This window comes from Salmo salar, chromosome 07, assembly GCF_965601325.2.
Source record: "Salmo salar chromosome 07, fSalSal1, whole genome shotgun sequence".
NCBI lineage: Eukaryota > Metazoa > Chordata > Actinopteri > Salmoniformes > Salmonidae > Salmo > Salmo salar.
This window is the reverse complement of record NC_138297.1, coordinates 69,811,133-69,833,782: the sequence shown is the minus strand read 5'-3', so window position 1 is coordinate 69,833,782 and position 22,650 is coordinate 69,811,133. Positions and strand designations below refer to the sequence as shown.

The 22,650-nt window shown below is 44.9% G+C and overlaps 1 long non-coding RNA gene across 1 annotated transcript in view; it reads left to right on the top strand.

Annotated features, from left to right (window-relative positions):
• Nucleotides 1-4,756: 4,756 nt before the first annotated feature.
• The window catches only part of LOC145880071 (uncharacterized), a 581,300-nt gene continuing 563,406 nt past the window's right edge, over nt 4,757-22,650 (top strand). The window contains exon 1 of the long non-coding RNA XR_014392960.1: nt 4,757-5,036. This is a non-coding gene — a long non-coding RNA (uncharacterized LOC145880071). The remainder of the gene's footprint in view (nt 5,037-22,650) is intronic.

Here is a 22,650-nt window from a genome sequence, read left to right as displayed (position 1 = left end):
GTCTCCTCTTTACAGCATGGCCCTGTTTCCTCTCCTCTCAGCATCCCTCTGTCTGTATGCTCACGGAAGCATGAAGTAAGCTGGTTAGTGTGTGTGTGTGTGTGTGTGTGTGTGTGTGTGTGTGTGTGTGTGTGTGTGTGTGTGTGTGTGTGTGTGTGTGTGTGTGAAGGGGTAGAGGGGGGGGGGGGGGTGTTGATGTGCTATGTACTGAACTGTATTGCTGCTGACCAATGGCCAAGTTCTTCTTGCCCCACAGCGGTTTTATGCTTGTCTTGTCTAAGAGAGGATCGAGACTTCCAGATAGAATCCTCAGTGTTGTGTTGTGTCGGCCCCATTTTGACTTCCAGATGGAAGCCTCAGTGTTGTGTCGGCCCCATTTTGACTTCCAGATGGAATCCTCAGTGTTGTGTTGTGTCAGCCCCATTTTGACTTCCAGATGGAAGCCTCAGTGTTGTGTTGTGTCGGCCCCATTTTGACTTCCAGATGGAATCCTCAGCGTTGTGTTGTGTCAGCCCCATTTTGACTTCCAGATGGAATCCTCAGTGTTGTGTTGTGTCGGCCCCATTTTGACTTCCAGATGGAATCCTCAGTGTTGTGTTGGGTTGGCCCCATTTTGAGTTCCAGATGGAAGCCTCAGTGTTGTGTCGGCCGCATTTTGACTTCCAGATGGAAGCCTCAGTGTTGTGTTGGCCCCATTTTGATTTCCAGATGGATTCCTCAGTGTTGTGTTGGCCCCATTTTGACTTCCAGATGGAAGCCTCAGTGTTGTGTTGGGTTGGCCCCATTTTGACTTCCAGATGGAATCCTCAGTGTTGTGTTGTGTCGGCCCCATTTTGACTTCCAGATGGAATCCTCAGTGTTGTGTTTTCGGCCCCATTTTGACTTCCAGATGGAAGCCTCAGTGTTGTGTTGTGTCGGCCCCATTTTGACTTCCAGATGGAAGCCTCAGTGTTGTGTTGTGTCGGCCCCATTTTGACTTCCAGATGGAAGCCTCAGTGTTGTGTTGTGTCGGCCCCATTTTGACTTCCAGATGGAAGCCTCAGTGTTGTGTTGTGTCGGCCCCATTTTGACTTCCAGATGGAAGCCTCAGTGTTGTGTTGTGTCGGCCCCATTTTGACTTCCAGATGGAAGCCTCAGTGTTGTGTTGTGTCGGCCACATTTTGACTTCCAGATGGAAGCCTCAGTGTTGTGTTGGGTTGGCCCCATTTTGCTGCATAGTATGGCAAGCTGAGGTCCACTCACATAGACTGGCAGAATTCTACATAATCATGCACAGCTAAACCCAAGATTCTTAATGTACAGCAGTAGTTATATAGAATGGGCTATAAGGAGAATACTGTATGTACATGTCACGTCCTGACCAGTAAAGGGGTTATTTGTTATTGTAGGTTGGTCAGGGCGGGGCAGGGGGTGTTTGTTTTGTGTGGTTCGGGGTTTTTGGTTTATGTTCTATGTTTCTATTTCTATGTGTTTTTCTAGTTTTTCTATTTCTATGTTGGGGTTTTGGTAGGACCTCCAATTAGAGGAAGCTGGTTGTCTGTCGTTGCCTCTAATTGGAGGCCATATTTAGTTGGGGTTTGTTTCACTTGTGTTTTGTGGGTGGTTGTTCCCTGTATAGTCTGTGCACCTTACGGGACTGTTTTCGTCGTTTGTTTTGTTTAAAGTGTGTTTTTCCTTCAATAAAAAGAAGATGATAAATATACCCGCTGCATTTTGGTCCACTCCATACGACGATCGTTACAGTACAGCAGTAGTTATATAGGATGGGCTACAAGGAGAATACTGTATGTACAGCAGTAGTTATATAGGATGGGCTACAAGGAGAATATTGTATGTACAGCAGTAGTTATATAGGATGGGCTATAAGGAGAATACTGTATGTACAGCAGTAGTTATATAGGATGGGCTACAAGGAGAATACTGTATGTACAGCAGTAGTTATATAGGATGGGCTACAAGGAGAATATTGTATGTACAGCAGTAGTTATATAGGATGGGCTATAAGGAGAATACTGTATGTACAGCAGTAGTTATATAGGATGGGCTATAAGGAGAATACTGTATGTGCAACAGTAGTTATATAGGATGGGATATGTGGAGAATACTGTATGTACAGCAGTAGTTATATAGGATGAGCTATGTGGAGAATACTGTATGTACAGCAGTAGTTATTTAGGATGAGCTATGTGGAGAATACTGTATGTACAGCAGTAGTTATATAGGATGAGCTATGTGAAGAATTGTCACGTCCTGACCATAGAGAGCTCTTATTTTCTATGGTAGAGTAGGTCAAGGCGTGACCGGGGGGGTTTATTCTAGTTGTATTTTTCTATGTTTGGTTCTAGTTTCTGTTTTTCTATGTAGTTTTTTTTGGATGATCCCCAATTAGAGGCAGCTGGTCATCATTGTCTCTAATTGGGGATCATATTTAAGTAGTTGTTTTTCCCACCTTTGTTTGTGGGGGATTATTTTGAGTTAGTGCATGTTGCACCTCTGTCGTCACGGTTTGTGTTTTGTTTATGGTTTATTGTATGTCTTGCAAAGTTTCACATTATAATAAAATATGTGGAATGATATTCACGCTGCGCCTTGGTCCGTTCCTACACACAGACGTGACAAGAATACTGTATGTACAGCAGTAGTTATATAGGATGAGATATGTGGAGAATACTGTATGTACAGCAGTAGTTATATAGGATGAGCTATGTGGAGAATACTGTATGTACAGCAGTAGTTATATAGGATGAGCTATGTGAAGAATACTGTATATACAGCAGTAGTTATATAGGATGAGATATGTGGAGAATACTGTATGTACAGCAGTAGTTATATAGGATGAGCTATGTGAAGAATACTGTATATACAGTAGTAGTTATATAGGATGGGCTATGTGGATAATACTGTATATACAGCAGTAGTTATATAGGATGAGCTATGAGGAGAATACTGTATATACAAGGGGTGGTAGGTAGTCTGACACACTGAGCCAGAGGGGTGGTAGGTAGTCTGACACACTGAGCCAGAGGGCTGGTAGGTAGTCTGACCCACTGAGCCAGAGGGGTGGTAGGTAGTCTGACACACTGAGCCAGAGGGGTGGTAGGTAGTCTGACACACTGAGCCAGAGGGGTGGTAGGTAGTCTGACACACTGAGCCAGAGGGGTGGTAGGTAGTCTGACACACTGAGCCAGAGGGGTGGTAGGTAGTCTGACACTGAGCCAGAGGGGTGGTAGGTAGTCTGCCACACTGAGCCAGAGGGGTGGTAGGTAGTCTGACCCACTGAGCCAGAGGGGTGGTAGGTAGTCCTGACACACGTGAGCCAGAGGGGGTGGTAGGTAGTCTGACCCACTGAGCCAGAGGGGTGGTAGGTAGTCTGACACACTGAGCCAGAGGGGTGGTAGGTAGTCTGACACACTGAGCCAGAGGGGTGGTAGGTAGTCTGACACACTGAGCCAGAGGGGTGGTAGGTAGTCTGACACACTGAGCCAGAGGGGTGGTAGGTAGCCTGACACACTGAGCCAGAGGGGTGGTAGGTAGTCTGACACACTGAGCCAGAGGGGTGGTAGGTAGCCTGACACACTGAGCCAGAGGGGTGGTAGGTAGTCTGACCCACTGAGCCAGAGGGGTGGTAGGTAGCCTGACACACTGAGCCAGAGGGGTGGTAGGTAGTCTGACACTGAGCCAGAGGGGTGGTAGGTAGTCTGACACACTGAGCCAGAGGGGTGGTAGGTAGTCTGACACACTGAGCCAGAGGGGTGGTAGGTAGTCTGACACTGAGCCAGAGGGGTGGTAGGTAGTCTGACCCACTGAGCCAGAGGGGTGGTAGGTAGTCTGACACACTGAGCCAGAGGGGTGGTAGGTAGTCTGACACTGAGCCAGAGGGGTGGTAGGTAGTCTGACCCACTGAGCCAGAGGGGTGGTAGGATAAAGAACACATGCTGTGACTACAACCTCAGAGGAATGCCATTGGATTATCCACACAGATAATCGTTAACCTATAGCACCAGTATGGTCAACTGTGTTACAGACACACCTTCATCACAGTCGACTAGGCCAGTGTTTCCCAAACCTCTCGTCGACTACCCTCAGTCAGTTCCACTTACGTTTTAAAATCTATTCCTGAACTACCAGCGAGACTAGCTAAAAGCCCTTGATTAGTTGAATCAGGTGTACTAGCAGCAATGGATGAAGTGGAACAGGCTGGGGTAGTCTACTGGAGGAGATATCTGGGAAACACTATGCTACCAGGCTATAAGTTATTAATAAAACATCTCAGCTAGAATGTGTTAGTAGTGTTCTGGATGACATCATACTATGTAGTCTGCGGGGAGAATAGCCTTGCTGTAAAAAACCTTGAGGGCTCAGCCGATACACGGACAGAAACAAAGGAGCTAAAAATGACCGTCCACTATACTGCCAACCAAACTATTCTATCCTGGCATTTCTTCTGATAAATGTGATCCTACTACAACTCTATAGACGCTCCTGTGCAGTTGAAAATGTCACCCACACCCCTTATTGAAGTGAATAAATGAAACCGGGTCGGGCTCTCTGCCTTTACCGCGTGGTCCAGACTAGACCAGTTCTCAAAACCCCATCCCTGCACCCTCCGATAAAATAAGATCATAGACAAATATGATGAATTACCAGTAAATTCAGTTTGTGGTTGCCTTTCTGGCCACCTCACTGTATATCTAGATTGATTCCCATATGTCGAGGTTGAATAGGGACCTTTGCGTGCCGTTTTTTTGACGTTAGGTCATTATATATAGGTTCCTCTGTCTGGCAGAGCCCTAGCGCTCACCACAACGAGGCTGCGCGGTGCTGGGAGACACGGCGTACAGTTACACCGGCCACGGAAAAACAACACTCCGACACAGTGTGGGGGATATGTTCGCAGAGGAAACCTGTAGGCTACTCCTGAGATTGAAATGCGCCTGAGATTTATCTTTGAGACTTTCTGAATGCTCATACCGCTAAAAAGATGCCGGGTTGGAAGAAGAATATCCCCGCCTGTCTTCAGGCTGACCAAGAAGGAGGTAGGAAGCTGCCTAAGCGTTTTAATTTCATTTAGCCTGGCCGTAGCCCCTGCTTCCAACGCACAGATTCTCATATGATTGCTGAGCCTTCAGCGGTGTTGGTGTGTAGACGCCGCGACCAGCCACTTCACAATAAGTGAAAGTTCCGGTGGGGAATGTCTTGTTGTTTTACGCGTTCATGTTTCCCGGAACACGCTCGGTTGGTATATATACTAGGCTACAGTAGTAGCGGCGTGCACGACGCGTTGCTGGATTCATTCACAAACATGCAGCTAGCAAGCGTCAACTTTTATTTTTAGTTAAATGCTTTTGTTTTCTGTGCCAGTGGTCTCGTCTTGGTGCTCGGGGCTCCGGTCTTCAGCGGTAGTGTTGGTCGGTGGGCCTCCGTCCAGATTGGCTGTGCACTTGTTCGCCCAGCTCCTGTAGCCCAACACACGTCACCCTGCTCCATGCCTATTGTTTTGTCCGTAGAAGTAGCCTATTTGTTTCCTTGCTGTAGTCTTGGCTATGTGCTATTTGCAAGTTATGCCGACGCATATCGATGTAATGACCATCGGTAATAAGACATGTATAGCCCAGTAGAGAATAGTGTAGTCTGTTGCCTTGAGCTTTCTGTTCGCAATGTTTGTGTAATGAATGGCGGATAATGATCACGTTTCAGTCAGTGTCTCATTCCACTGCTATCATTCTCTCAGACCCAATAGTAGCCTATTCCCTAACCCGAGCCCATGTGTCCAGTCTTGGGACCCTTCCGGTAAATTCAGAGGACCAACAGCAGATACATTTGAACAACAGAGAACAAGCTCTCTCTCTCTCTGGCACCACATGCACGCTCTCTTTCTCTCTCTCTCTCTCTCTCTCTCTCTCTCTCTGGCACATGTGAAACGAGCATAAACCTGTCTTTAGCAGCACGTTTAGAACTTTCACCGTGTCATACGGAATATATCAGGAAGTCTGTGTCTGCATAACGATCATTATAGCCGGAGGGTAGGCATATTATACAGCGCAGTTTACCATTAGCATCATGATTTAACACCAGGGGCACCGCTGGGCTGTCTCATGAATATGGCTATGAAATGATGATTAACTCTCGGTTTGTTTAGTGTGATGTCATCAGTGATGTATTATCTGTTGTATTGGGATACGTTTGGTGGAATATCATGTGAAATATAGGCTTTTCTATAATGCATGGTCACACACACACACACACACACACACACACACACACACACACACACACACACACACACACACACACACACACACACACACACCAGCCCAGTACAAGGTACTTTATTGCCACGCAGCCAGAGTTGGTGGTATGTATTTACAGGACAGCATGGTATCTCTGAAGGTTGGTGGTATGTGTTTACAGGACAGCCTGGTATCTCTGAAGGTTGGTGGTATGTATTTACAGGACAGCCTGGTATCTCTGAAGGTTGGTGGTATGTGTTTACAGGACAGCCTGGTATCTCTGAAGGTTGGTGGTATGTATTTACAGGACAGCCTGGTATCTCTGAAGGTTGGTGGTATGTATTTACAGGACAGCCTGGTATCTCTGAAGGGTGGTGGTATGTATTTACAGGACAGCATGGTATCTCTGAAGGTTGGTGGTATGTATTTACAGGACAGCCTGGTATCTCTGAAGGTTGGTGGTATGTATTTACAGGACAGCCTGGTATCTCTGAAGGTTGGTGGTATGTATTTACAGGACAGCCTGGTATCTCTGAAGGTTGGTGGTATGTATTTACAGGACAGCCTGGTATCTCTGAAGGTTGGTGGTATGTATTTACAGGACAGCCTGGTATCTCTGAAGGGTGGTGGTATGTATTTACAGGACAGCATGGTATCTCTGAAGGTTGGTGGTATGTATTTACAGGACAGCCTGGTATCTCTGAAGGGTGGTGGTATGTATTTACAGGACAGCCTGGTATCTCTGAAGGTTGGTGGTATGTATTTACAGGACAGCCTGGTATCTCTGAAGGTTGGTGGTATCTATTTACAGGACAGCCTGGTATCTCTGAAGGTTGGTGGTATGTATTTACAGGACAGCCTGGTATCTCTGAAGGTTGGTGGTATGTATTTACAGGACAGCCTGGTATCTCTGAAGGTTGGTGGTATGTATTTACAGGACAGCCTGGTATCTCTGAAGGGTGGTGGTATGTATTTACAGGACAGCATGGTATCTCTGAAGGTTGGTGGTATGTATTTACAGGACAGCCTGGTATCTCTGAAGGTTGGTGGTATGTATTTACAGGACAGCCTGGTATCTCTGAAGGTTGGTGGTATGTATTTACAGGACAGCCTGGTATCTCTGAAGGTTGGTGGTATGTATTTACAGGACAGCCTGGTATCTCTGAAGGGTGGTGGTATGTATTTACAGGACAGCATGGTATCTCTGAAGGTTGGTGGTATGTATTTACAGGACAGCCTGGTATCTCTGAAGGGTGGTGGTATGTATTTACAGGACAGCCTGGTATCTCTGAAGGTTGGTGGTATGTATTTACAGGACAGCCTGGTATCTCTGAAGGTTGGTGGTATCTATTTACAGGACAGCCTGGTATCTCTGAAGGTTGGTGGTATGTATTTACAGGACAGCCTGGTATCTCTGAAGGGTGGTGGTATGTATTTACAGGACAGCATGGTATCTCTGAAGGGTGGTGGTATGTATTTACAGGACAGCCTGGTATCTCTGAAGGTTGGTGGTATGTATTTACAGGACAGCCTGGTATCTCTGAAGGGTGGTGGTATGTATTTACAGGACAGCATGGTATCTCTGAAGGGTGGTGGTATGTATTTACAGGACAGCATGGTATCTCTGAAGGTTGGTGGTATGTATTTACAGGACAGCCTGGTATCTCTGAAGGGTGGTGGTATGTATTTACAGGACAGCCTGGTATCTCTGAAGGTTGGTGGTATGTATTTACAGGACAGCATGGTATCTCTGAAGGTTGGTGGTATGTATTTACAGGACAGCCTGGTATCTCTGAAGGGTGGTGGTATGTATTTACAGGACAGCATGGTATCTCTGAAGGGTGGTGGTATGTATTTACAGGACAGCCTGGTATCTCTGAAGGTTGGTGGTATGTATTTACAGGACAGCCTGGTATCTCTGAAGGTTGGTGGCTCTGACGTGACAATTCTACATATACCCCCAGTCTCAAATACCACCAGTCTCATTTTCCCCCCAGTCTCAACTCATATAACATGTTGATTCTACATGTACCCCCAGTCTCATGTACCCCCAGTCTCACCTCATATAACATGTTGATTCTACATATACCCCCAGTCTCATATACCCCCAGTCTCATATACCCCCAGTCTCATATACCCCCAGTCTCAACTCATATAACATGTTGATTCTACATGTACCCCCAGTCTCATGTACCCCCAGTCTCATATACCCCCAGTCTCAACTCATATAACATGTTGATTCTACATGTACCCCCAGTCTCATGTACCCCCAGTCTCATATACCCCCAGTCTCAACTCATATAACATGTTGATTCTACATGTACCCCCAGTCTCATATACCCCCAGTCTCATATACCCCCAGTCTCATCTCATCTAACATGTTGATTCTACTTGTACCCCCAGTCTCATATACCCCCAGTCTCATATACCCCCAGTCAAATACACCCCCAGTCTCATATACCCCCAGTCTCATATACCCCCAGTCTCATATACCCCCAGTCTCATATACCCCCAGTCTCATAGTACCCCCAGACTCATATACCCCCAGTCTCATATACCCCCAGTCTTATATACCCCCAGTCTCACCTCATATAACATGTTGATTCTACTTGTACCCCCAGTCTCATGTACCCCCAGTCTCATATACCCCCAGTCTCACCTCATATAACATGTTGATTCTACTTGTACCCCCAGTCTCATGTACCCCCAGTCTCATATACCCCCAGTCTCATATACCCCCTGTCTCATATACCCCCAGTCAAATATACCCCCAGTCTCACCTCATATAACATGTTGATTCTACATATACCCCCAGTCTCATATACCCCCAGTCTCATATACCCCCAGTCTCATATACCCCCAGTCTCATATACCCCCAGTCTCATATACCCCCAGTCTCATATACCCCCAGCCTCATATACCCCCAGACTCATATACCCCCAGTCTCATATACCCCCAGTCTCATGTACCCCCAGTAATTAAATTGTTGCCAACACCACAGTTACAGTCTCCGACGATATAGATAACATGAAAACATTTGTGTCTGGAAGTAGCTAGCAAGCCAGCCAACGTTAGCCTGTTAGCTTTGGTGCTTGACTGCCGTTGTGAAGCCAGAACGCTCAGATCAACCCTTCTCCTCGGCCAGAGCATCCGGTGTGCACTCTGAATGCTCCGAGAGAAAAACGCTCTGAATTTATGAACGGACAATCTTACAACGCTCTGAATTTACGAACATCCAGAGCGCACTCTGAGCTCACTCTGGCACTCCAGAGTGAATTTAAGAACACACCCTAAGGTCATGTCCCAAATGCACCCTATTCCCTATAGTAGTGCACTAATGCACCTTATTCCCTATAGTAGTGCACTAATGCACCCTATTTCCTATAGTTGTGCACTAATGCACCCTATTCCCTATAGTAGTGCACTAATGCACCCTATTCCCTATAGTAGTGCACTATATAGGGGGAAGGGACCCATTTGGTTGCACGTTAATATTTGTCACCTGCATGGTGGATGTAGGACCATGTCAAACCTGGCAGCTATTTCAGCTCTGTGAGGCTAATATTCAGAATAGACCAGCTAAAGCATAACCTCGTAGTTAATAAACTGTCTGTTTTTGACAAATAAATAAGTTAGATCTCCCATTAGAATCCCAACACCTGGGTCAATAATGAGAGGAGGAGGATCTCTTCACAGTGGCTGGCATAGGAAACCTAGCGTGCTTTATGGTAAACTATCCATAGCTTCATACTGGCATAGGAAACCTAGCGTGCTTTATGGTAAACTATCCATAGCTTCATACTGGCATAGGAAACCTAGCGTGCTTTATGGTAAACTATCCATAGCTTCATACTGGCATAGGAAACCTAGCGTGCTTTATGGTAAACTGTCCATAGCTTCATACTGGCATAGGAAACCTAGCGTGCTTTATGGTAAACTGTCCATAGCTTCATACTGGCATAGGAAACCTAGCGTGCTTTATGGTAAACTGTCCATAGCTTCATACTGGCATAGGAAACCTAGCGTGCTTTATGGTAAACTATCCATAGCTTCATACTGGCATAGGAAACCTAGCGTGCTTTATGGTAAACTGTCCATAGCTTCATACTGGCATAGGAAACCTAGCGTGCTTTATGGTAAACTGTCCATAGCTTCATACTGGCATAGGAAACCTAGCGTGCTTTATGGTAAACTATCCATAGCTTCATACTGGCATAGGAAACCTAGCGTACTTAATGGTAAACTGTCCATAGCTTCATACTGGCATAGGAAACCTAGCGTGCTTTATGGTAAACTGTCCATAGCTTCATACTGGCATAGGAAACCTAGCGTGCTTTATGGTAAACTAACCATAGCTTCATACTGGCATAGGAAACCTAGCGTGCTTTATGGTAAACTGTCCATAGCTTCATACTGGCATAGGAAACCTAGCGTGCTTTATGGTAAACTGTCCATTGCTTCATACTGGCATAGGAAACCTAGCGTGCTTTATGGTAAACTGTCCATAGCTTCATACTGGCATAGGAAACCTAGCGTGCTTTATGGTAAACTGTCCATAGCTTCATACTGGCATAGGAAACCTAGCGTGCTTTATGGTAAACTGTCCATAGCTTCATACTGGCATAGGAAACCTAGCGTGCTTTATGGTAAACTGTCCATAGCTTCATACTGGCATAGGAAACCTAGCGTGCTTTATGGTAAACTGTCCATAGCTTCATACTGGCATAGGAAACCTAGCGTGCTTTATGGTAAACTATCCATAGCTTCATACTGGCATAGGAAACCTAGCGTGCTTTATGGTAAACTGTCCATAGCTTCATACTGGCATAGGAAACCTAGCGTGCTTTATGGTAAACTGTCCATAGCTTCATACTGGCATAGGAAACCTAGCGTGCTTTATGGTAAACTGTCCATAGCTTCATACTGGCATAGGAAACCTAGCGTGCTTTATGGTAAACTATCCATAGCTTCATACTGGCATGGGAAACCTAGCGTGCTTTATGGTAAACTGTCCATAGCTTCATACTGGCATAGGAAACCTAGCGTGCTTTATGGTAAACTGTCCATAGCTTCATACTGGCATAGGAAACCTAGCGTGCTTTATGGTAAACTATCCATAGCTTCATACTGGCATAGGAAACCTAGCGTGCTTTATGGTAAACTATCCATAGCTTCATACTGGCATAGGAAACCTAGCGTGCTTTATGGTAAACTGTCCATAGCTTCATACTGGCATAGGAAACCTAGCGTGCTTTATGGTAAACTATCCATAGCTTCATACTGGCATAGGAAACCTAGCGTGCTTTATGGTAAACTATCCATAGCTTCATACTGGCATAGGAAACCTAGCGTGCTTTATGGTAAACTGTCCATAGCTTCATACTGGCATAGGAAACCTAGCGTGCGTTATGGTAAACTGTCCATAGCTTCATACTGGCATAGGAAACCTAGCGTGCGTTATGGTAAACTGTCCATAGCTTCATACTGGCATAGGAAACCTAGCGTGCTTTATGGTAAACTATCCATAGCTTCATACTGGCATAGGAAACCTAGCGTGCTTTATGGTAAACTGTCCATAGCTTCATACTGGCATAGGAAACCTAGCGTGCTTTATGGTAAACTGTCCATAGCTTCATACTGGCATAGGAAACCTAGCGTGCTTTATGGTAAACTGTCCATAGCTTCATACTGGCATAGGAAACCTAGCGTACTTTATGGTAAACTGTCCATAGCTTCATACTGGCATGGGGGTGTTTGTTCACCATAGACCACGGTTCCTCCAGAGGCCCCAGGGCCTTTAGCACGTGGCTGATTTTTCCTCCAAGTTTTCAGAGATTTTTTAAAAACACCAGTAAATCAGCTCCAATACATTTTAGTTTTGTAAATCTGTAAATCTGTTCCAATATATATCCCCACGCATAATAATCATCATATACAAATGTAAACAAGGATTATGGTTTAGTCAAATATTATATCAGTTTGGGCTTCTTGCCGTTAATTTGCAGTCTACAGATGATTTGTATTTGTGTTTCCCGGCTCCCTGACCATCCACTCAAGAAAATAAATCTCCCCTCAGCTGAATGTAGTTGATGAGTCCAGCTGTAGACTGTACTCAACTAGGTCCTTCATTCATTTCTTAGTGGTCAGATACATTGATTCATGTGGTTTGTAGTATTGATGGATCATTTCATGTACGTCTGGGTGATACAGGTATACCAGTATGGATTTTTACAATACCGGCTAGAACCATATTTTGATACAGTGCTATTTGAGAAGTGTACACACACACACACGCACACGCACACACACGCACACGCACACACACATTCGCTCGCTCTGAAAGTTCATATTTCACTGTGACTTTTCACTGTGCTTGACTAAGCTTGGCTTGTTCCGCACCACAGTACAGAGCTGCTGAAAGATCAATGTGTTGGCTTTCAGAGACATTGCTCCTCTGAGAGAAAAGGAATATGCATAGTGTGCCATTCAGGTGGCTTATCTATTCATTCACACACTGTTTCATGTGGAGGAATGCAGTAGAGATAGAAACCCAGGCCCAGCTGTATCTCAGCCTGTTCAACCACTATGTCAAGATAACTGTATAGAAACCCAGGCCCAGCTGTATCTCAGCCTGTTCAACCACTATGTCAAGATAACTGTATAGAAACCCAGGCCCAGCTGTATCTCAGCCTGTTCAACCACTATGTCAAGATAACTGTATAGAAACCCAGGCCCAGCTGTATCTCAGCCTGTTCAACCACTATGTCAAGATAACTGTATAGAAACCCAGGCCCAGCTGTATCTCAGCCTGTTCAACCACTATGTCAAGATAACTGTATAGAAACCCAGGCCCAGCTGTATCTCAGCCTGTTCAACCACCATGTCAAGATAACTGTATAGAAACCCAGACCCAGCTGTATCTCAGCCTGTTCAACCACTATGTCAAGATAACTGTATAGAAACCCAGACCCAGCTGTATCTCAGCCTGTTCAACCACTATGTCAAGATAACTGTATAGAAACCCAGGCCCAGCTGTATCTCAGCCTGTTCAACCACTATGTCAAGATAACTGTATAGAAACCCAGGCCCAGCTGTATCTCAGCCTGTTCAACCACCATGTCAAGATAACTGTATAGAAACCCAGAGCCAGCTGTATCTCAGCCTGTTCAACCACTATGTCAAGATAACTGTATAGAAACCCAGACCCAGCTGTATCTCAGCCTGTTCAACCACTATGTCAAGATAACTGTATAGAAACCCAGACCCAGCTGTATCTCAGCCTGTTCAACCACTATGTCAAGATAACTGTATAGAAACCCAGACCCAGCTGTATCTCAGCCTGTTCAACCACTATGTCAAGATAACTGTATAGAAACCCAGGCCCAGCTGTATCTCAGCCTGTTCAACCACCATGTCAAGATAAATGTTGGTGGATAACCAGGTATGAGAGTAGGCCCAGTCTGTTCCCCAAATTGCACCCTATTCCCTATTGAGTGCCTTACTTTTGACCAGGGCCCATAGGGCCAAGAAGGAGACATACGGGTGCGTGGGAGTAGTCCTGTGTTTGTGTGTCCTTACCAATATCTGGCCTTAAGGGTGACACTTACTTCTACACATCAAGGATGGTTCCATGATTGAATAAAGTGACATCACCAGGCCCCTGTGAATGAGGCGTGGACAACACTGCTACTGTCACGCTCAACAACATGTGTTGATACAAACTGACTGGTACAAGGTTACTGCTAAGCCTCACTAGTGAGTGTCTAGACACATTTTACAGGTCGTTTGTTGAAGTCAACAATTCTTGTTTTGCCAAGGACAGGCAGAGTTTGGGTATAGGCTCTGGCTATAACTCTGTGAACACATTGGTTGACCTTAGACTTACTCACTCAGTGTAGAGGACTTTATTGGCCTGGTTCTGAGTTCACTCTGAGTAGACTTTGGTTGGCCCTGGCTGTGAGTTCACTCTGAGTAGACTTTGGTTGGCCCTGGCTGTGAGTTCACTCTGAGTAGACTTTGGTTGGCCCTGGCTGTGAGTTCACTCTGAGTAGACTTTGGTTGGCCCTGGCTGTGAGTTCACTCTGAGTAGACTTTGGTTGGCCCTGGCTGTGAGTTCACTCTGGGTAGACTTTGGTTGGCCCTGGCTATAAGCTGTTGTCAGATGCTTCCCTGCCTCCCTCCAGCCCGCCTGCCAGTCAGTCTTCCTGATCCTCTGCAGTGCAGCTATGCAATGAGTGTGTGTGTGTGTGTGTGTGTGTGTGGTGTGTGTAGCTCTGCGATGTGGCATGTAATCGGGTTGAGGGGAGCCCGGGGTGTGGGCGGTCACAGCTCGCTCTGCGGTAACAAAGCACAGAATTGTGGGAAGAAGATTCAGAGTATAGAATCTAAGGTGCATCTGTTTAGGGCCAGATAGCTTTCCCAATTTGCTCTGTTTTTCAGTTGATTCTTTCCAGTGTGTCAAGCAATTATCTTTTTGTTTTCTCATGATTTGGTTGGGTCTAATTGTGTTTCTGTCCCGGGGCTCTGTGGGGTGTGTTTGTGTTTGTGAACAGAGCCCCAGGACCAGCTTGCTTAGGGGACTCTTCTCCAGGTTCATCTCTCTGTAGGTGATGACTTTGTTATGGAAGGTTTGGGAATCGCTTCCTTTTAGGTGGTTGTAGAATATAACGGCTCTTTTCTGGATGTTGATAATTAGCGGGTATTGGCCTAAATCTGCTCTGTATGCATTATTTGGTGTTTTACGTTGTACACTGAGGATATTTTTGCAGAATTCTGCATGCCGAGTCTCAATTTGGTATTTGTCCCATTTTGTGAATGCTTGGTTTAGCCAGATCGTAATCGGGATGTTGAGTTCCCTGTTCCTTTTGATGGCGTAGAAGGCCCTTCTTACCTTGTCTCAGATATTTCACAGCCTTGTGGAAGTTACCCGTGGTGTTGATGTTTAGGATGCTTGATGTCTCTCTCGCTCTCTCTCCCTCTCCCTCTCCCTCTCTCAATTTCAATTTAAGGGGCTTTATTGGGGTGGGAAACGTGTTTACAATAGATAATAAACAGAAGTGAAATAAACAATACTTTTTTTTAACAGTAAAGATTACACTCACAAAAGTTCCAAAAGAATAATGACATTTCAAATGTCTCTCTCTTTCTCTTTCTCTCGTATGAGCAGATCAAATCTTGGCCTCGTTTTTAACCAGATTTCATTCTGAATTGGTTAAAATAACCCGTTACAGCAGTTAATACACCATGAGGCCGAACACTGAGATAAGCGGGAGTCAGAGAGTGTGTTCCAGATAGCAGCAGACCCATAGTGCTCTGGTCTAAAGTACTGGACTATGTAGGGTTGGTTTGTCACGATACCGGTATCGCCATGCTCTGAAGTATCATGGCAAGGAAACAAAACACGAAACAGATTTATGTTTGTTGAGGAAAACAGTCCTAGTGTTAGAAACCAATAGCATTTTGTTGTCATCTAACGTTACTTTTCTTTATTTTGCAAGCTATAGCACCCACAATTTACAGAAAGTAGGTTTTTGTAGGACCATAGAGTTTAGTCTAATTCGCGTTTTCTTTTTGTGCCATGGAAAATCTGGTACGGTACTATCGCGATACTGGTATCGTGACAACCCTACTAATATAGGGAATAGGGTCCCATTTGGGACTCTTCCTAATGGCACTTTATAGTCTCTGATCTATACTTGCTCTGCTCAATAACCTCTCTCGAGTTGTACTGAGCGATTAACCAACATATCGTTTATTTTTTTCACTTATTAAAAAACAAATTGACCGAAATAATTCACGAGAGAAATCAATTCAAGAACTATGTGGGACGCTGGGCTGAAGGGAGTTGTAGTTTTCATTAAGCAAACATTCAACCTAGTTCAGTGCAGGAATGTGGTAATTAACTACAATGACCATAATCCATTGCTCTCGTTCCTGCTCGGACAGAGATGGATACACTTTTACGCCTTGCTACGTTAGGTTAGATACACACAGACTATATGAGAGAGGAATGTACACAACACAAAGATGAGAGAGAGGGATAGAGACAGTTCATGAAAGTATGCCTTATCTTCTTTGAAGAAGTAGTAAAATTATTTAGTCAGACCGCTCTGCAGCATGTTAAGGCAGACTAGCCTAGCTAAATAGAATGAGTAAAGACAGTACAGTATATATAGTATATATATATTACCATGTATAATAACACCGTCAGATATGATCATGTATAATAACACCGTCAGATATGATCATGTATAAAAACACCGTCAGATATGATCATGTATAATAACACCGTCAGATATTATCATGTATAATGACACCGTCAGATATGATCATGTATAATAACACCGTCAGATATTATCATGTATAATAACACCGTCAGATATGATCATGTATAATAACACCGTCAGATATGATCATGTATAATAACACCGTCAGATATGATGATCATGTATAATAACACCGTCAGATATGATGATCATGTATAATAACACCGTCAGATATTATCATGTATAGTAACACCGTCAGATATTCACACCCCTTGACTTATCCACATTTTGTTGTGTTACAGCCTTTAAAATTTGTTGAATAGACATTTTCTGTCACTTGCCTGTACACAAAACCCCATCATTCTTTAGCAATTAATTAATTAACTAAAAGCTGAAATGTCTTGAGTCAATAAGTATCCAACCTCTTTGTTATGGCAAAAATGTAATTTTCTTCCACCTTTCCATTTTTCTTCTGGCATTGTGTCGTGTGGCAAAACTGCACATTTCAAAGTAGCCTTTTATTGTCCCCAGCACAAGGTGCACCTGTGTACACACTGCTATCTATGTACAACACATTAACGGCATGGGCAGACTGTAGAAACGTGGGTATTTCAAACAGGTATTCTTTGCTTCCTCCTACTTCTTGTAATCCTGACCTGCCCAATGTGTTCTCAAAGGTCAATCAGTGGAGCTCGCTGGGTCTGAGGAGGTTCTCTGATCCGTAGTGGACTGAATACAATGAAGTCATTTATTGAAATCCGTACCGAATACATTTTTTAAATATTTTTTTTACCTTTATTTAACTAGGCAAGTCAGTTAAGAACAAATTCTTATTTACAATGACGGCCTAGGAACAGTGTGTTAACTGCCTTGTTCAGGGGCAGAACGACAGATGTTTACCTTGTCAGCTCGGGGATTCAATCTAGCAACCTTTCGGTTACAAGTCCAAATAATCCCCGGTACAGACTTCAGTTTTTTGTATCTTTAACATTTCTGATTTATCTTTATGTTTATCAAAGACGGAAAGCTGAGATCTCAGTTGTCGGAAGTTGAAGAATGAATAACCACTATCTATATCTATCAAAGGAATAATTGCTAAGCTGTACTGTACATTATCCAGACAATGTGAATCCACCATTATCCCTCTTCAAAGGGAAACATAAGGCAAGGAATGCAGGGAATGTGATGAGGGGGTTATGTGATGAGGGGGGTTTGTGATGAGGGAGGTTTGTGATGAGGGAGGTTTGTGATGAGGGAGGTTTGTGATGAGGGAGGTTTGTGATGAGGGAGGTTTGTGATGAGGGAGGTTTGTGATGAGGGGGGTTTGTGATGAGGGGGGTATGTGATGAGGGGGGTTTGTGATGAGGGAGGTATGTGATGAGGGAGGTATGTGATGAGGGGGTATGTGATGAGGGGGTATGTGATGAGGGGGTATGTGATGAGGGAGGTATGTGATGAGGGGGGTTTGTGATGAGGGGGGTTTGTGATGAGGGGGGTTTGTGATGAGGGGGGTTTGTGATGAGGGGGGTTTGTGATGAGGGGGTATGTGATGAGGGAGGTTTGTGATGAGGGGGTATGTGATGAGGGAGGTTTGTGATGAGGGGGGTATGTGATGAGGGAGGTATGTGATGAGGGAGGTATGTGATGAGGGGGTTTGTGATGAGGGGGTTTGTGATGAGGGGGGTATGTGATGAGGGGGTATGTGATGTGGGGGGTATGTGATGAGGGAGGTATGTGATGAGGGAGGTATGTGATGAGGGAGGTTTGTGATGAGGGGGTATGTGATGAGGGGGTATGTGATGAGGGGGTATGTGATGAGGGGGTTTGTGATGAGGGGGGTATGTGATGAGGGGGTATGTGATGAGGGGGGTATGTGATGAGGGGGGTTTGTGATGAGGGGGGTTTGTGATGAGGGGGGTTTGTGATGAGGGGGTATGTGATGAGGGGGTATGTGATGAGGGGGTATGTGATGAGGGGGGTATGTGATGAGGGAGGTATGTGATGAGGGAGGTATGTGATGAGGGAGGTATGTGATGAGGGGGTTTGTGATGAGGGGGTTTGTGATGAGGGGGGTATGTGATGAGGGGGGTATGTGATGAGGGGGTATGTGATGAGGGGGTATGTGATGAGGGGGTATGTGATGAGGGGGGTATGTGATGAGGGAGGTTTGTGATGAGGGGGTATGTGATGAGGGGGGTATGTGATGAGGGGGGTATGTGATGAGGGAGGTTTGTGATGAGGGAGGTTTGTGATGAGGGGGTATGTGATGAGGGGGTATGTGATGAGGGGGTATGTGATGAGGGGGTATGTGATGAGGGAGGTTTGTGATGAGGGAGGTTTGTGATGAGGGGGTATGTGATGAGGGGGTATGTGATGAGGGGGTATGTGATGAGGGGGGTATGTGATGAGGGGGTATGTGATGAGGGGGTATGTGATGAGGGGGGTATGTGATGAGGGGGTTTGTGATGAGGGGGTATGTGATGAGGGGGGTATGTGATGAGGGGGTATGTGATGAGGGGGTATGTGATGAGGGGGGTATGTGATGAGGGGGTATGTGATGAGGGAGGTATGTGATGAGGGGGTATGTGATGAGGGAGGTTTGTGATGAGGGGGTATGTGATGAGGGAGGTATGTGATGAGGGAGGTTTGTGATGAGGGGGTATGTGATGAGGGGGTATGTGATGAGGGGGGTTTGTGATGAGGGGGTATGTGATGAGGGGGTATGTGATGAGGGGGTATGTGATGAGGGAGGTTTGTGATGAGGGGGTATGTGATGAGGGAGGTATGTGATGAGGGGGGTTTGTGATGAGGGGGTATGTGATGAGGGGGTATGTGATGAGGGGGTATGTGATGAGGGTGTTATGTGATGAGGGTGTTATGTGATGAGGGGGGTATGTGATGAGGGGGTATGTGATGAGGGGGTATGTGATGAGGGAGGTTTGTGATGAGGGGGTATGTGATGAGGGAGGTATGTGATGAGGCGGGGTTTGTGATGAGGGGGTATGTGATGAGGGGGGTATGTGATGAGGGGGTATGTGATGAGGGGGTATGTGATGAGGGGGTATGTGATGAGGGGGGTATGTGATGAGGGGGTATGTGATGAGGGGGTATGTGATGAGGGGGTATGTGATGAGGAGGTTTGTGATGAGGGGGTATGTGATGAGGGGGTATGTGATGAGGGGGTATGTGATGAGGGGGTATGTGATGAGGGGGTATGTGATGAGGGAGGTATGTGATGAGGGGGTATGTGATGAGGGGGGTATGTGATGAGGGGTATGTGATGAGGGGGTATGTGATGAGGAGGTTTGTGATGAGGGGGTATGTGATGAGGGGGGTATGTGATGAGGGGGTATGTGATGAGGGGGTATGTGATGAGGGGGTATGTGATGAGGGAGGTATGTGATGAGGGAGGTATGTGATGAGGGGGTATGTGATGAGGGGGGTATGTGATGAGGGGTATGTGATGAGGGGGTATGTGATGAGGGGTATGTGATGAGGGGGTATGTGATGAGGGGGGTATGTGATGAGGGGTATGTGATGAGGGGGTATGTGATGAGGAGGTTTGTGATGAGGGGGTATGTGATGAGGGGGTATGTGATGAGGGGGGTATGTGATGAGGCCTTCTGACTCTTTATCATACCACCACTCAGATCATGTAGGTACAGTCCCCAAGCCTTTACCTCCTTACCTCCAATCACATGCCAAACACTAGACAAGACAAGGTGTGTGTTGCACTTGTGGTTAAACCACAAGTTATTTTTAGCCATTTATAAAAATGAACAAAAATGGACTTCCTGAATCGGAGACCCACATAGGGCTGTTACGGTGACCATATTACCGCCACACCGGCGATCACCAGTCATGACTGCAGTCAAATTCCACGTGACCGTTTTGTCATGGTAATTAGTCTTCTCCAAGCTCTGATGCTGCTGATGGTCATTAGTAGCCTACCAAACTTGCTAACTGCCTGGTACTCAGCACTCTATTGTCCCTCTAATCACTCTGACATCAATGCAAATGTAATGGAAAATCTAATCCAACACTTGATGAGAGCCCGTGAGCTCATGTTGAGCAACATTTCTGTAGGCTATGCAACTGTGTGAGAAAACAGAGTGATGGCCGCTGTTAAAAAGAGGATGATCCCATCAGCTTTCTATAGGCTAGACCTACTATATTTATTTCTCAACTTTCCTAATATTAAGCAAATACGAAGCACATTGCTTATCTTTACAACAGGAGTATAGCCTACCTGGCTGGCATAAAAAGGAACTGGCCGGTGCAATATAATGGTCCAATCTAAATCAAAACAAATTTCACACATATATTATTTAGTAAAGACAAGATTACATCAAGAATAGTGTGATGGGTTATTAGCCTATCATTTGTGAATTATGCCCAGCTTAAGGCAAGAAACAAACATGCTTTTTTGTGTGACTTTTTCAAATTGTAGTCGCACACCTCATGTAGCTTAACCCATAGGTCTATATGTTTTGATAAGGTGTGTATCACATCTAAAGTGGCCAAATAACTTCTTAAAATTAAGCACATTAATCCGCTTTACAACGGGTGTAGAGCCTAACTGGCAAACATAGGTGTGAGTTTGGGGGAAGATAATCTTCACCATAACTATGCACCTGTATAATAAAAGCTGGAAGGTAAATTTGGACAGTTCTTCCAATCTCTTCAATATGCACCTCGGAATTGGATATGCACGTGTGCAGTTGCATCCCCGATGTGTCTGTCTACACTTGTAGCCTGTGAGAAAGACCCGTTCGCGTGAGTGAGAGGTGCTTCGGCACGCAGCCGGGAGAAAGGAAATATAATTATTACATTCAGCCCAATGGCACAACGGCCACTAGCCTCAAAAGGCATGGATTTTTTTAGGGGGCATTACGGCCACACAAAGGGGATGTAGCCGGGAAATTCAAGGCATAATCAAGTGCTTGTCAAATTGTGAATGAGAGACTGATGAAGTGTGTACAGCCTGCGGGAAAAAAACAGAACAGAGCTCTTCCCTTTCATGTGACTTTATTCAAATCATCATTAGAGTCGCATCATGCAGCCTTAAAATGTATTAAAAAATCTAAACATACAGCTTAACGTTTGTATCACAACTAAAGTGACATGAATAACTCTAAATGAAGCATATAGGAGGACCTGTTTCTTTGTTTATCTCTCAACACAGAATAACCGCATGTGCGCACTCCCTCAAATGGTTTGGAGAAAACATCCTTTCTATTTTATTCAGTCATGTTAAATTGTATTTCTTCAGACTATAAAATAATGCAGCGGAATTCTAAGCAAATCTTGTCTGCTAAATGAACTAGTGTAGCCCACAGCCATTTGGCATAGCCAGATCAGGACCTGCTAAATGAACTAGTGTAGCCCACAGCCATTTGGCATAGTCAGATCAGGACCTAACATAAGGACAACTCAGAGTATGCTATTCTGTTCTTCTGAAATAGACTATATTTTCTTCATATCATGTTTCTTTAGACCCGTCTAAAATAATGGATTTATTGTGATGGTGTAGACTATATTACATGGATTTATTAGACTTTTTAAAATGTAGATGTTCCAAAGGTCTGCATCAGTGTCTTGTAGGCTGTGCGTGGAAGTCAGGAGATGCTAAATGTGTTTTATGTTAATTGCCAGTCAAGTACCTTGAGACCTGCAGCTATTTGCTTGACAATCACTGGCTGACACAATGTCATGACAGTCCTAGACCCACATTCCTGAAAGTATGCTCTCCCTTACTGTCCTTTATTAAAACATGCTCTTAAAAAGTGTTCAGACATCCTGAGACCCAGCGAGAACCCTTATTTCATATTTCATGTTCAGTTTTTGTACTAGTTGATTAGAAAAGCTCTGAAATACTTTCAAACTCTATCTGGTGCTGAAAATGAGACCTGCTGCTATTTGATTTGGTTTGATGTTGTTTTGGATGTAGTGTATGCGACTCTCTTTTTGTTTCTTCTCTGTCATAATGAGGTCCTAAGGTCATAATGAGGTCATAATGAGGTCATAATGAGGTCCTAAGGTCATAATGAGGTCATAATGAGGTCATAATGATGCCCTAAGGTCATAATGAGGTCATAATGATGCCCTAAGGTCATAATGAGGTCCTAACGTCATAATGAGGTCATAATGAGGTC